We start from the raw sequence: 16,943 nt of genomic DNA, 5'->3' as shown, positions 1-16,943 counted from the left end.
TCTACCACTTCCAATTCCTCCACCCCAAACTCCCTCTGGGAGTCCTTACATAGTTTGCATTACATATACATATACATATACGTGGACATGTACATGTATGTGTACGTGTACATGTACATGCACATAAAATACACATATGCATATACATACACATACATTTACACATATACATGTACATATAAATATATACAAATACATATACATCATATGCATATACATATACATATGCTGCATTTCATATATCTACATACTATTTATGTATGACCTACAATACTCTTTCCTATTTTATCGTACCTTTGTCCTAATTTACCCCTTTATTAGACCTTCACTCTCCCGGGTCTCATTGTGCCTTTCTACCTCCTGCCTCAGTGACTGCTCTAGCTTATGTATTCAAGGGTTCACAAGTAAGAGAGGCCATGTGGCCTTTGCCTGTCTGGATCTGAGTTACCTTACATGTGCCACATTTTCATTATCCAACCATCAGTTGATTGCCATCTAGACTGTTTATATTTTTCTAGTCATTGTGACTATAGGAACAACAAACCTGGCTGAATTAGGTCTTCTGTAGTATAATAGCTGTACATATGTGAAGGAGGGAGATGGCTGGGTCATGTGGTACCTCTAATTATAAAATTCTGAACATTCTCCATAATGATACCGTGCATGCCTTCATCGGTTTGTAATCCTGTTAAGAGTGAATAGCAGTGTTCTCTTTACCAACATCCTCTCCAGAATTTAAGCTGATTTTTTGATCTTAGTCATTTTGACTGGGCTAAGATGAAATCTCAATGTAGTTTTAATTTGCATTACCCTTCTGGTTAAGGATATTGAACTCCTTCTGAGATATTTCTAGGCTGTTTTTATTTTTCCTTTTGAGAACTCTGTTCAAATCTGTTGCTCATTTTGTTAGTTGGTTCATTTGTTTTCTTGATGTTTTTATCTCTGTATATTGTGGTTATTAATCATCTATTAGATATATAACCAGCAAAGATTCTCCCACACCCTCTGGGGTACCTCTTCAACGATTGATTTTTGGTTGTTTTTTGTTTGTTTGTCTGTACAGAAGCTTCTAGTTTAATGAGGTGTCATTTGTTAGTTGTTGGGTTTAATCTCCAAGTTAATGGAGAACTGTTCAGAGTGCCCTTTCCTGGACTCAGAGAGCATGTGCAAAGGTGGACGCCATGAAGAACGTGGTGGTGAGGAAGCAGGTTGCTCAAAGGTCTAGGGCAACTCACCATGGTTGTGTATGCAGGTGTGGCCTGAGCTGAGTCTGTGGGGGTCATGCATGCTGGGGTACTTTCTTGTCTGTGCTGATTACAGTGTTGTACATGGACATACTTATGCAGTCTCTTCTCTGCTGTGAAGCATCAGTCTGTGTATTCTAGGTTCTTATCTAAATCTAGATAAGAATTGTAAATTCTTCTAAGAATCTATCTGAACCTACAGCTTGACATTTCAGCCCGAGAATTCAATGTGCTAAACAAGACAAGGTACCACAGGGTACTGGTTGGGAAAAACAGGCTGACCTTCAAGACTCAAAATCGTGCCAAAAATCTTTTGTCTGAAATAAAATATGAATATAGTATTACTCCTTGCATTTCTCCTATGAGAAGTTCTATTCTCAATATATGCAGAGGGCGCCTCAAGCACACCAAGAGAAAATTAAGTTCGCAGAATGGAAAGATGGAAAGCAATGGATCTTTTTTTCATTTCTAATTAAATCTTTGTCTGTCAATTCTTTGTGTATTGCCTACTTGAATTTATTTTGGTTTCAATGTATACTTTTTTTTTTTTTACATTCTTTGGAGGTTTTTTATTACATTGAGAGAAGGAGGGTTGAATATTAGCAGCTAGACCAAGAATTTACCAAGACATTAGAAAGATATTTTCTTTTAATTCATACAACAAAGGCAAAAATGGGCAAGCACAGTTTAAATTTTTTTTTTAACTAAAACAGAATAACATTTATTTTTTTATACTCATGTAGAACAAATATTTCTTTTCATTTGATTTTTAAGCCAGGGTCTAATATAATCCAATTTGGCTTTTGTGATATAGCCATGGCCAGGTTTGAATTTCTGATTCAGTGACAAGAAGCTCCCAAATGCCAGAAATGTCAAAGTACATCAACACAGCTGAAATACCTGTGTGTGTGAGAGTGTGTGTGTTCTGTGTGTTCTCTGTGTATGTGTTCTGTGATGTGTGTGTGTTTGTGTGTATGTGTGTGAGTATGTGTTCTAGGTGTTCTGTGTGTGCTCTATGTGTTCTCAGTTTGTGTGTTCTGTGTATTTTCTGTGTGTGTCTGTGTGTGCCTTGCACGTATGTACACATGCCTATGTAGAGGATTGAATATAGAAATGCACATATACTTGGTAAGCATCTTAACACTTAGTTAATATTCCCATCTTCCAATCATTTAAAATAATTTGGAAAGATATATAGATAACAATATGGAAGTCTGTTAAGCTTTATATGGCACACTTGAGTAGAACTTTAGCCACCACACAAATAGAAAATAGGCAAAGACACAGAAACTACCAATAACAGAGACTAATTAGCTAATAAAAATAAATTCAATGTATACTTTCTATAAAATAACAGAAGTTAGATATTTAAGATTATAATAATCTGTATTTTCATTTGTCTCTACAACATTTCCCTTTGCAAACTGTAGTCTTTTATAGACTTCACATTTTTTGTCAATTATTTTGTTGTAAAGTTTCCTGATAGCTTTGATCATGATAGCGTATGTGAAACTGTGGCTTACTCTTCCTGCCATGCTAGCCACCACTCAGGCTAACTCTCACTAGCTAAATGACATTAGCTTTTCCTCTACCATATGCCTCCTTAACACTCAGCACTTTTTCTTTTCTTTTGCTGGAGTCACTATATTGGCATCTATTCCTTACAGTGCTCTCTGTGCAGCACATTCTGGTTTGCATTGTGTTTTATGGATTATTTGTAAGTTTCTGCCTACCTTAATTTAACAATTCCTAGTACATAGTTAAACCATGTCTGTCATATCTCACCTTATCCAAGAGTAATTCATTAATTAACACTATCCCATTCAATCTTAATGAATCAGTAAAGCTTTTTCTTTTCTTTCCTTCCTTCCTTCTTTCCTTCTTTCCTTTCTATCTCCTCCCCTCCTCCATCTTCCTACACCTCCTATTCTTTTTCTTCTGTGCAGGGGATCCAACCCAGATGCTGTGAAATGCTAGACAAGAACTTCGAATATATTGAGCCAAATCCTCATCGTGGATGAAATAATTTTACTTAGTAAAATTGGTGTGTGTGTGTGTGTGTGTGTGTGTGTGTGTGTGTGTGTAATTCATTCCTTGTAGAATCCTTGCTTGAGAAACATGCTTTGCTGTCATCTTGAACAACTTTCATTGCCTCTATTCTTTGCTCAGCATCGTTCTTCCCATTTCATTTGTGTTCAACAAACCTATTTTAATATTTTCTTCATTTTATGATAGCACAAATACTCCATGATAAGATATGTAAATGTTTTTCCATATAACATTTGTTTTATAATACGTACGTTGCTGTTTTTAATCCCAGACCATGGAACATCTATTTTTCTCTTAAGATTTTAATTGCTTGGTACCTTAGTCATCTCTTTATAAATTATATTTAAATGATTATTGCTACTTAGTCTATTATGCCTTACTCAAATTACCTTTATTTTTACTATAGTTTGATTTTGTTTAATATTAAGGATGCTAATCTTTAATTTATAGTAATTCATATGATGATAAGTTTTCTTTTTAACTAAGAGATCCTTTCCTGGCATGAACATCACCTATTTGTTGCACACGTTTTTTTTCAATAGAATTTCTTAGCTCATTTCCACAGTCCTAGGCAGATTTGTTCCTGCCAGCAACTGAAAGATTCTGTAGACCTTGAACATCCCTTACCAGAAGCAAGCAAACAAAACATTCTAGACTCATGCTGGCATAAAAATGCTTTCCTATAGGCCCTAATTATTTCTTCAGTATTTCTTATATATGAACACTTAATATTCCTCCAGTGATTATTTAATGAATAACATTGTGTACTTGGTAGTAATATTCACCATCATGACAGTACATATTTAGGGAAACAGAAAATGCAGATCTACTGGTCATTTTATCTCCTTAAATGTATAATAAGTGTCTTTCACAAAGCATTATAATGGTATCTTTTGCACTTGGAGATATCTATCTACTATCTATGTCTCTATGTCTCTATGTCTCTATGTCTCTATGTCTCTATGTCTCTATCTATCTATCTATCTATCTATCTATCTATCTATCTATCTATCTATGTGTATGTTTGTGTGTGTGTGCACATATGCATGCCTGCATGTGTGCATGTGCATGTGTGTTTAGAAGCACAAAGTAACTAACTGTTAAACAGAGGTGAACTAGTGCTTATAATGAACACTGTCTTTTAGTTAACCATGCCTTGACTTGAGAGGAACATAAGCAAGCTATTTTATTGTGGGCTATTTAAAACATTACCTGGTCAGTTTGGAATATCTAAAAGGGTTTAGAATATTTTTTTGAAATTTTAATGTAAAATAATATATAAAGAAACAAAATCAATATTTTATTTTAATTTTACAATGAGATTGGTGGCATGTACAAGGGAAGGATTAAGGCATATATATTAGCCATAATTTATAATTCCATCATTCTAATTGTAAGATTTTTTTTATAAAAAAAGGAAAACACGAGATCACTGATAATACATCAGTGTGAAGGTAGAGGACTCTGTCTAGTCTGCGCTACTGTAACAGAGTACCTCAGTGTGAGTAACTAGACCAGACATCCACTACTCTCATGTCTCCAGGTTGGGAAGGCCAAGGTCAATGTACTCACGTCAGTTCTAATGAAAACTTCCTGGATGTAAAGGTGAAATGAAAGCAAGTTCACCACAAGGTGAAACCTCATTGATAAATTCCTTAATCCCATTAACAAAGAGGGAGCCCTTATGGCCTAATGTCCTCTGAAAGGCCCTGTGTTTATATGTTGTCACTGTAGTAGTGCTGAATTGCGGCAGTGACATTTAAGAGAAGAAATTCTAGTTGTCAACATCTGGCAAACTATACTAAAGAAAAATGTTAACAGAGCAGCAGAGTAAAAAAGAAAGGTTTGTTTGTTCTGAGTATAAACCAATGAACAAACGTCTACATAAAACCCATGGCAGGGCTTACTAAGGATCAAAACAAATGCAACGTGAGGAAAATCATAAACTGATGCTGAAGTTTGTCAGTCTGTTTTTGAAAGATCAAAGAGAGAGAGGCAGGAGATCCATGACCCAGATCCAGATTAATTTCCTTAATAAAGCCATCATTCTTAACTTAGATACTAGAACTAGAGTTGTGCAGTGTCCATTGGAAAGAAGTCAGCTTTGAAGATTGGCTTTGGTTCTGTTATATAGACAGACCCTCCTCCCCTTTAATGCTTGTTTTCAAGCATAGCTATTTTAAAATCAGAATTGAACTGGTAGCAGCAGAAGCATTTTAATCGAAGTGTGTTTAGGAGCATTCAGCAGTAAGAAAAGGGCATGAGTAATTATTTTTTACAATAAAAGCAAGATCTTTCAAGCTCTTCTATAGATCAATTGGCTGAAAATGGGAGACAAGGTGCCAGACAATGGAGGGATGGGAACAGTAAGAGCAAAGCTGAGATTAGGTGGGTGGGTCTTTGAAGCTTTTCTCTAATGGGGGACCCCAGTGTTGGTTCTCACCCTTCCATGGAATGTTAGCGTATTTCTGTAAAATAAGAACCCTCTTTATTCTTTTCTATATAGTAGACTCCATTCAACTGTGTGATACTTCTATTACTAAGAGGTCAGAGAAAATGTTTGGCATTGTTAGTAGGGACAGTTTCCCTAGAAAGTCGTTATAAGTAGAGGGATAACAATGGCAGTCACTACAGAATCTCATATAAATCCAAGAAAGAGACTCAGACTTCTCAATTTCTAGAATTTGAGGGTTTAGAAGGGCTAGACTAAGAGGTTAAGAATGTCCAAAAAGGATAACATTACATTTGGAGAAAGGATTATTGTTTAATTGTAAACAATTCTTGTAGTAGGTGATTATTATATATTCCAATTATTTCCTTGTTTGAGGGCACATACGGTTGTATTATCCTATGAGGAATTTGAATGATTTTGACTCTGCTTCATGCAAACTGAAATTCAGGCCTTGCTGAGCAGGAATCCAATCCTACTGCCTCAGAAGCTGAGGCTAGAGAGAGGCAAGTTCAATATTCTGCTTCCTATTCAGAGTGAGACCTCATCTTTTAAAAAAAGGGGTAAAGAGTTAGGGAAAGAGCTCCATGAAAAAGTGCCTGCCTTCACTGCTTGTGGGCTCAGGGTCAAGGCATAACATCCACAAGGAAGAACATATTGTTTAACTCAGCCCTCCCTTGCTGAATTAGAGGCAGTGTGCGTAGTGACAGAGTGGAGATGTCATCAGAAGGACCACTTGTTTCTAGGACGTCACTACATGGGGGTCAAGGTGCTTCCTTGTCAAGAGAGCTTTACCTTCTCCCCATTTCACATGAATGCAAGAATGTGATCTAAACCTCTGTAGAAGTTTAAAAAGTTTCTCTCACTAAAATATTTTTGACCTTATTTTTAAAAAGTATCTTGTCATGAAGGGAGAAATGCAAGTGAAAATCATATAGTAAGCATATTTTATTAGTGAGAAGGTAACAAAACTATTCAACATTGTTACTACAGTTGTAGAGTTCTCCTTTAAAATTTATTTTTAATTTATATATTTACTTTACATCCCTATCATAGCCCTCTCCTTCATCTCCTGGTCCTTCTGTCTGCACCTCTTCCCTGTCCCTCTCCCCTTCTCCTTGGAAAAGGGGAGCCTCCCCATCAACCCAGGCCAGCACATCAAGTCATATCAGAACTGAGCTCATCCTTATCCTTTATACAAATGATAAATGGGCTGAGAAAGAAATCAGAGAAGCAACATCCTTCACAATAGCCACAAATAATATAATGTATCTTGGTGTAACTCTAACAGTTGTATCTTTCTTAACCTAGTTGCCTGAGATGCAAGTAACTTTCCATGTAGATGCTTATTCTCAGAACCAGTTAAGAACTGAACATTGTGACCTAGGTTAAAAAAGGATGACATTTTCTATTTTTGTTTAACATATTCATTTTTTATTGTATCACAACTTTTTTCCTAGATATTTTCATCTTATAGTATAGTAGATATTATAAGAAAAATATTTGTAATAGCGACTTTATTAAAACATCTTTTAGGCATAGAAACATAAAGACTCTTTGATGATGATGTGTAGGAGAAACAAGAAAAAAGGAATGGGGCTTGTGCAGAGAACTCTATGAAGAATTCATTGACCATATGCTAGACTGTATTATTCCCTGGAGCCACTGGTACAAGTCCCTAGGCATTAGAATCAGGTAACGATGGACAAATGTTTGTCTGTAATGTCCTTCATTTACTATCCAGTGGTGGCTTATGGAGAAGTCTTACACAACGTGCTGATGATATAGCTGAGTAATTCTAAAGATTTCATTGAGTAACTTAGGGAAGCATTGGGGCCAAACTGGTAAGCGAATCAATAATTTTAGGCTAAGAAATAAGGATGTCTTTATGTCATTTGGCTCACAGAAGTTTTATTAGGCAGTCTATGATCACACTCTTATAAAAGTAGAAGAATCTTTTAGAAAAACTATATTTCATAGCAGAGTTAATAAAAATTCTAAAGGATAAAGATGTGAGACAAAACTAATCCCTTGTGCTATTTGTAAACTTTATGTTCTCATCTATTGACTCTTCTGGGATTATCTGTATAGATGTTTTTTTTTTTAAGTGTTGATGCTGAAGAATCCAGTAAGCAGACACATCCCTTCAGGGTGACTGAGCTTCTCTGTGCTGCTTGTATATCACATACTCCCCTTTTTAGTAGAGATGATGTTTCTACTTGTTACTTCTGTTTTTAGTTGGTGGTTTAGTCTTCTATGACAGATATTGTGGGACAAACAGTGATTGTGAATCCTTGAGCTGATTATAGGGAACACTATACAATACTTTGTCCTCACATCTTTAATATTGGTGTTTGCAGAATAACACATTTACATAAAGTTCCTCACCACTAAGGCCCATATGACTGCTGGGTAGCTCTGAGCTAGGAGTCCCCTCAGAAATGGGAAGCTTTTCCTGATGAAGTGCAAAATTGAAATGATTTCTATTTACAACCTTTCCCCTGGGCCCTGATAACCATTCCAGGTACTTGTGGTTCAGAAAGGTGTTTCTGGCAGTGCTCACCAAAGCTGGAAAAACACTGCTCTGTGGTTTTCTGGAACCATTTCTGGTTTTTCTTCTCAGATGTGTTGTGCAAATAGCAACTTCTAATGAGCATGCTACAGAGGGCACAAGTAATTTATGTATTAAATGAGTCATGTAAGGGAAGCTGCTGATGCTTAAAGATAATATTTTTACATCTTAGTCAAATACCAGTTCTTATGGATTTTTAACATAGGCTGTATTTTGGTTCAATTCAATCTTTTAAACTTGCTTGTTTATCATTGTTAGGAAATACTTAACACATTTGCATTAAGGTGCAAAATCTTTAAAAATCTGTTTGGAAAAATAAGAGATATATTTAAATTTATCAATATAGAAGTCAAAATTTAAAACCAAAACATAAAATAATAATACATCGAAAGTTAGAAATTCTGGGTTAAGAAATTAAAAAATAAAAACCTACCTTACTAAAGTTTAGTCTGAAGCATTATACATTTATCTAGTTTGGGCGTTATTTTTCTTGTTTTTCTTTTGTTGTTGTGAAAAAAAATCAAGAATTTAACTGCTGAACAATAACTCATCAGTATATCTTTTTTTTGTCATTCTTGAATACTTCAGCATATATCAAAAAATAAAACAGGACACTGTATTATAATACTGTATAACAATGTCATTATATTCAGGCAACATAACATTGAAAAACTGTACCTTTCAACATATACTTCACAGCCAGATTCTTCATCTTTTCCAACAGGACCCACAACAGGCTTAATGCTCTTGACTATAGCGTGAACAACAAATTGTGTTTCATGATATTTTTAGTTGGATTAAGGCTTGTTAGTAAAGCAGCACCGACTTGTTGCGGGGGCTCACAGCATCTTTTGTACTTTAGCAGCATCTCAGAATGCAGTCATGGCTCAAGTATGCTTGTGCTGGAGAATGCTTTGATATGAGTTACTCTAAGATTTTATTTATGATTGATTCAAGCTAAAAATCTTTAGCAGGTTTCTTTGTGTTTCTTCTGGGTAGATTATTATGATTCCCGTGTATCCTATTGACTGTGACGTGTGGCTCAGTCATTTGGCAAAGATGTTAACTCCCATCTTTATCCATTTCACATTCATCTTTAAGCTGTCAAGTTAATATTGTGTATTTATTGGCTTATGCAAAATTTATCCTTTCTCCAAGAAATGAATGGACAGGAATTCTGTTTCCATTTCCATATTGGCATATGCTCTTTGCACCTAGTCAATTTCATTATTGTAATTATTGATTTTTCATAATTAATATTTATATCCTTAATATATCAGTATAACATATCATATATAATATGTGATAATTTTATTGCCCAAAGAAAGGCATTGTATATACTTTATTAAATTTACTTTTATTTTCATTTAATATCATATCCTGGAAATCAGCCCATATAAGTTAAAAGCTATTTTCTTTTTTTTTTTTTTCTAAAAAAGCTATATTGTAGCATAAACTGTGAAAATAGACATTGTTCTATCTCTTGTATGTGAATTTTTAAAATTATCTTTTTAAGTGTGAAAACTATAAGCTTGGGGTGGTCAGTATAAATTGTAAACACACCTGCAATTTTGTTAGATTTTACCAATTTCTTCCCACACAACTAGATTGATTTTTTTTTTCATGGCAGTAATTCAGGAATAGGCTTGTTTTCCACATTCTTCAACAGAATGATTTTAAGCTTTGAGCTGTTTCTAATTTAGTCAGTGATACAAGGTTCTCAGTATAGATGAGAGTTGCTTTTTACAACCATGAGTAGAGCTATATATCATTTTATGTTTAATTTTAACCAGTGTGCTTTTGACATCTATGTAAATTTTGTACTCATATTTATTTGGTTTTGCTGTTTTCCCTCAAAAGTGTTCTTTTTTCACCATTTTTATTTATTAATTCGTTCATATTACATCTCAATTGTTATCCATCCCTTCTATCCTCCCATTCCTCCCTTCTGCCCACTTTCACCCTATTCCCTTCCCCTATGACTGTGACTGAGGGGGACCTCTCCCCCTGTATATGCTCATAGGGTATCAAGTCTCTTCTTGGTAGCCTGCTATCCTTCTCCTGAGTGCCACCAGGTCTCCCCCTCCAGGGGACATGGTCAAATATGGGGCACCAGAGTTCATTTGGAAGTCAGTCCCCACTGTCCACTCAACTGTGGAGACTTTCCTGTCCATTGGCTAGATCTGGGTAAGGGTTCAATGTTTATTGCACATATTGTATTTGGTTGTACCATATTTTGAGTAGAACCCCTGGGCCCAGATCTGCCTATCATAATGTTCTTTTTGTAGATTTCTAGGACCCTCTGGATTCTTCTATTTCCCCATTCTCCCAACTCCTCTCACCTAGAGTCCCAATAGGATGTCCTCACATCTGTATCATTTTCCTGGTAGGTGAAGACTTTCTTTTTTTTTTTTTTTCATTTTTTTCTCCTTTATTAATTTATTCTTGTTACATCTCAATGGTTATCCCATCCCGTGTATCCTCCCATTCTTCCCTCCCTCCCATTTTCCCCTTATTCCCCTCCCCTATGACTGTTCCTGAGGGGGATTTCCTCCCCCTGTATATGTTCATAGGGTATCAAGTCTCTTCTTGGTAACCTGCTGTCCTTCCTCTGAGTGCCACCAGGTCTCCCCCTCCAGGGGACATGGTCAAAGGTGAGGCACCAGAGTATGTGAGAAAGTAATATCCCACTCTCCACTCAACTGTGGAGAGTGTTCTGTCCATTGTCTAGATCTGGATAGGGGTTTAAGGTTACTGCCTGTATTGTCCTTGGCTGGTGCCTTAGTTTGAGCGGGACCCCTGTGCCCAAATCTGCCTATCATAATGTTCTACTTGTAGGCTTCTAGGACCCTCTGGATCCTTCTACTTTGCCATTCTCCCATGCTTCTCTCATCTAGAGTCCCACTAGAATGTCCTCCCCTCTGTCTCAGTTTCCTGGTAAGTGAAGGCTTTCATGGGACATGCCCCTTGGGCTAATATGCAGATATAAGTGAGTATAACCCATTTGAGTCTTTCTGCTTCTGGGTTAACTCACTCATTATGATCATTTCTAGTTCAATCCATTTGTCCACAAATTTCGGGAATTCCTTGTTTTTAAATAGCTGAGTAGTATTCCACGGTGTAAATGTACCACAGTTTCTTTATCCATTCTTCTACTGAGAGACTCTTAGGCTGTTTCCATGTTCTGGCTATTATGAATAAGGCTGCTTTGAACATGATTGGGCAAATTTTCTTGTTGTGTGCTGGAGCATCTTCTGGGTATATTCCAAGGAGTAGAATAGCTGGGTCTTGAGGAAGCTCTATTCCTATTTTTCTGAGATAGTGCCAGATAGATTTCCAAAGTGGTTGTACCAATTTGCATTCCCACCAGTAATGAAGGAGTGTTCCTCTCTCCCCACATCCTCGCCAGCATGTGGTGTCTCTTGATTTTTTGATCTTAGTCATTCTGATGGGTGTAAGATGGAATCTCAGAGTTGTTTTGATTTGCATTTCCCTGATGAATAAGGAGGTTGAGCATTTCTTTAAGTGTTTCTCAGCCATTTGATATTCCTCTGTTGAGAATTCTCTGTTTAGTTCGGAGCCCCATTTCTCTCTCTTTTTTTTTTGTCTATCTTTAAAATATTTATTTTTTCTCCTTTATTAATTTATTCTTGTTACATCTCAATGGTTATCCCATCCCTTGTATCCTCCCATTCTTCCCTCCCTCCCATTTTCCCCTTATTCCCCTCCCCTATGACTGTTCCTGAGGGGGATTTCCTCCCCCTGTATATGTAAACCTTAAACCCCTACCCAGATATAGCCAATGGACAGAACAATCTCCACAGTTGAGTGGAGAGTGGGATATTACTTTCTGACATACTCTGGTGCCTCACCTTTGACCATGTCCCCTGGAGGGGGAGACCTGGTGGCACTCAGAGGAAGGACAGCAGGTTACGAAGCGGAGCCCCATTTCTCAATTGGGTTATTTGGTTTGGTGGTATTTAATTTCTTGAGTTCTTTACATATTTTGGATATTAGACTTTTGTCAGATGTAAGGTTGGTGAAGATCTCTACCCAGTTTGTAGGCTGTCGCTTCGTTCTGTTGACAGTATCTTCTGCCTTGAAGCTTCTCAGCCTCATGAGGTCCCATTTATTAAATTATTGACCTTAAGGCCTGGGCTGTTGGTGTTCTGTTCAGGAAGTTGTCTCCTGTGCCAATGTGTTTCAGGCTCTTCCCTACTTCAAAAATGTTCCTAAAATATTAGGGACAATAGCATTTTAACTGGGTAATTTTTCTTTTACTTCTACGCCATCCGCTTAAGAATAGTGTTTATACTATTTTTCAAAATTCTATATAATTATATCTGATTTTTGATTTATAGTTTCTCTATGTAGATTGTAAGGGAACAAAATTGCATTTTTTTCTAGTTCTTTGTATGGAATCATTTTTATTTTATATGCATATATCTACATATGTATGTTTATTACTATTTATCCTATCCAATTCTTACATCTGTAATAGTTTTCACCAAAAATCTAGGCAAAACTTTCAACATACTACTAAATAATAAAGGAAACAGAATGAATTTACTTTTTTATTTCTAAAGTTGTATTTTTCTTGATTTCACCTTAAGATTCTGGCTTAGGGTGAAGTAGATAGTACATTATATATGTATGTATACTAAAGGTACATAAATGTATAATATATTATGTACTATGTATATAAATATTTAAATATATATAATGCATATAAAATGTATACTAAATACATTTTGATTAAAGTTAGTACCAGATTTTGCCACAAGTTTTCTTTTAAATCACTTATGGAGATGACCGTACATTTTATATCAGTCACTGTATTAATTTTAAAGATACTCTTTTAACTTCAAACTTACTAAATATGTTTCAAATAGTCATTCTGTTGGATAGATTTTTGTTTTTGCTTCAAATTCCTAAAAAGATTAACTTAAAGGGAAATGTACTCATGTTCGCTAATGGTTTCAGAGATTTAAGTCAGTGAACTACATAGCTCAGTTGCTTTTAGGCTCATGGTAAGACAGAATCATCCTGGGGGAAAGGTGTAGCTAGCATAGGAAGTAATGAGATCCAGCCAGGAATAGTATATGCCCTTGAAAGGCATGACCCGTGTGGTCCAAATTCTCCAACTAGGTTTCACTTCCACATTCATGCCACTTACGAGGTGTATACTGACCTTTTTAGTTCATCAGTGGATTGCCCCATTGAGAACAGAGCTTTCATAAACTAACCTTTCTGAAAATCTGTCATAGAAACTCCCAAAGGGGTTCATTATTAATTTCCCAGGTATCTATCTATGCAATCAAGTTGACACTCTGGAAAAAACCATTGTAGCCATAATATATAATGCTCTTTATGTTTTACTACAACGGTAACTATTGTTTTGTTTAGAAGTTTTGTAGTAATATTAGAAATTATAATTCTTCTGTTTTTCTGCTACATGTTTCAATTTAGGACTCATGTATAGTAAAATGTATATTTTTATTTTCTATGCTCTAGAACAATTTGTTCAACATTTCATTTACCTTGTAATTAAACTCATACTAGAAGTACCATTAAATCATTTGGATGGATATACTTTTGATGAGTATATTTTAACATAATCATTCTTTGTCCTTTAGTTTCAGGGTTTCAGTTTCTGTTAGGCAAAGGACACTGTCAACAGAACAAAGTGACAGCCTTCATACTGGGAAAAGATCTCCACCAACCGTACATCTGACAAAGGGCTAATATCTAAAATATATAAAGAACACAAGAAATTAAACACCAACAAACCAAATAATCCAATTTAAAAATTGGGTAGAAGTAAACAGAGAATTCTCAACAGAAGAATCATAAATGGCTGAGAAAAACTTAAAGAAATGTGCAATGTCCTTAGTCATTAGGGAAAGAATATCCAAAATGACTCTGAGATTCAATCTTACATGCATCAGAATGGCTAAGATAAAAAAAAAAAAAAAAAAAAAACCTCAAGTGACAGCACATGTTGGTGAAGATGTGGAGAAAAGAGAACACTCTTCCATTGCTGCTGGAGGGAGTCCAAACTTGTACAAGTACTTTGGAAATCAATCTGTCTCTTTCTCAGCATATTGGGAATAGTGCTATCTCAAGACACAGCTATTCCACTCCCTGGTGTATACCTGAAAGATGCTCCAATATACAACAAGGAAATTTCCTCAACTGTGCTCATAGCAGCTTTATTCATAATAGCCAGAACCTGGAAACAACCTAGATGTCCCTCAACTGAAGAATGGATGAAGAAACTGTGGTACATTTACACAATGGAATACTACTCAGCTATTAAAAGTAAGAAAGCCTTGAAATTTGCAGGCACGTGGATAGAACTAGAAAGGATCATTCTGAGTGAGGTAACTCAGACCCAGAAAATATGCATGGTATATTCTCACTCATAAGTGGATATTAGCCATATAATACAGGATAACTACACTACAATACATAGACTGAAACATCAACCAAGTACCATGTATGTAGACCTAGACCCTCTGCTCAGATGTAGTAGCACACTCTCCTTGTGGGTGCCACGATGTGGAGAGTACTCTGGCCACCAAACTTTGATCACTTCCTCCTGGCATGGTGGCCTTGCCAGGCTACAGAGGAAGAGGTTGCAGGTAGTACAGATGACAGGCTGAGGTCAGATGTTAGGGGAGGAGGGCTCCCCTTTCTGAAGGCTGGGGGAGAGAGGGAGAGAAGATGAATGAGGGAGAAGGAATCGGGAGGGGATGAGAGAGGGGGTTACAATCCAGATGTGAAGAATTTAAACGGTAGAACAAGTGGGTAACTTATATTGCTAATCCCACTATATGGGAATAGTGCTCAGACTGGCTGAGACACATATGTCTAGGCAAAGGCCATGCTTCTTGATGACTACAGAACCCCTATGAATTATTATTAGATGCCATTCTTCATATGGCATGAATGAAGATTTATAGATGTGTTTCTTTCTGCTAATACAAAGGGCAGAAAACCAGCCTTAATTGTTCTGTGCATCACACACACCTTATAAATTTATAATTTTAGGATTGTTTAATGCTTGTGAAAAATTATATGCTTTCAGAACAAAAGAGCCAGACACTGACATTGTATCAGACCTGAGAGGATTCATTCCTCTCAGCATGCTGGACACTGACATCCCGCATCCTTCATGTTCCAACACCAAGTGCTTCAATTGCTGTTCCTCATCAGAACAAGACAGCCCCCAAGACACCTTCAAAAAGTTTTCAATCCCAATTGGTCCAGCATTTCAGACTGTCCCACATAGGACTCTAATTAAGCCTGTTCTAATTCTAATTAAGGAATTTCTCAAAATTTAGAAACTGGACCACAAATCCTATTCTTAACTTGTTTAACCATTTCCCCAATTTTATTTGGTCCCTTACAAAGGTATTATTCATCCCAAATCAGTAGGAAGAAACCTTAAGAGAATGATGCCCCGTTTCCTTTAAGGGGTTTGGGTAGGTTTTTGGTTGCTTTCTTAGGCTATAAGAGTTGTTATCAATGAGAGTTAATTACAAGTTATCCTTGGTCTTATCTAGAGAGATTAGACTCAGTAATGTCTCTCTTTTCCTTTACCTTACATTCTTAGGTTTGGATCTAGGGATTGAAAAGAAAGAAGGGGGGAATATAGAAATATATAGGGAAGATAGGACAAAAAGTAGATTAGTGAATCTATTCCTCAAATTAATGCCTTAATTTTCACTCACAAGGTTATTTTTTAATTCATTGGTATAGAATTTTGTATATAGATGCAAAATAAGTTTAATTTGAACTACAGAGGTATAGAATTCAAATGTAAGATTATTCTTCACACACATTAGACATATTTCTACTCTGTTATGAGGTATTGTACCCACATATCTCAATTATAATACAAGGTTTACTTCCAAAACTTTGAAAGTGCTATTTCAGGCTGTTTGGAATAAGTAAGTTATACAAGTTAATTGTTAGTTGATCAACTCATGGTCATATCAATTACTAGTCTATTTTTATTATAAGAATACATATCTTAGGCACAGCAGGTAGATATGATTCTATAGAAATATAAGGTAAAATAGTTAGATAATGTCATTAAAAATCTCAGAGACATGCATAATATGGCATTTAAAAATGTTTTTTATTATTTTAAAGATTCACTGACAATGAGACAGGTTAACTCCTGGCAATACCCAACTTACGTCAAAGAGGATAATGAGCATCAAAGAACTTCCTTATGGAAATGGCTTCAAATGTGGCAAACAAGCCACTGGACAAAATGTCCTCATTTCTACCCTAGACAGAATTCTGCCTAGAAAAGGACAAGCTTGGATGTAGGCTGACTTTATGGCCAAACTTTGCCAAAACAATGTAAGAAAGTTATCAGTAGTTCCTGCCTTACCAACATGTCTGTCAGATACATTGTGCCAGAAGGCTGAAGAAGATGCTCCAACATTCTAGAGAGTTTTGGGTGACTATTCAGGTAGCAAACTGTCTCTGTCATCTCATTTGGAAATCTACTAACTTGCGATCCCAGCACACTCAGGCAATCAAGTTTACTCCTTCTCAAGTCTCTGATGGAGTTGAAGACCAGGTAGCTTAGTTTTACAATTAAGCCTAGTTG

Source organism: Acomys minous, assembly GCF_964271855.1.
Source record: "Acomys minous genome assembly, chromosome: 9".
In the NCBI taxonomy this organism is placed as follows: Eukaryota; Metazoa; Chordata; class Mammalia; order Rodentia; family Muridae; genus Acomys; species Acomys minous.
Note: the sequence above shows the minus strand (reverse complement) of the source record.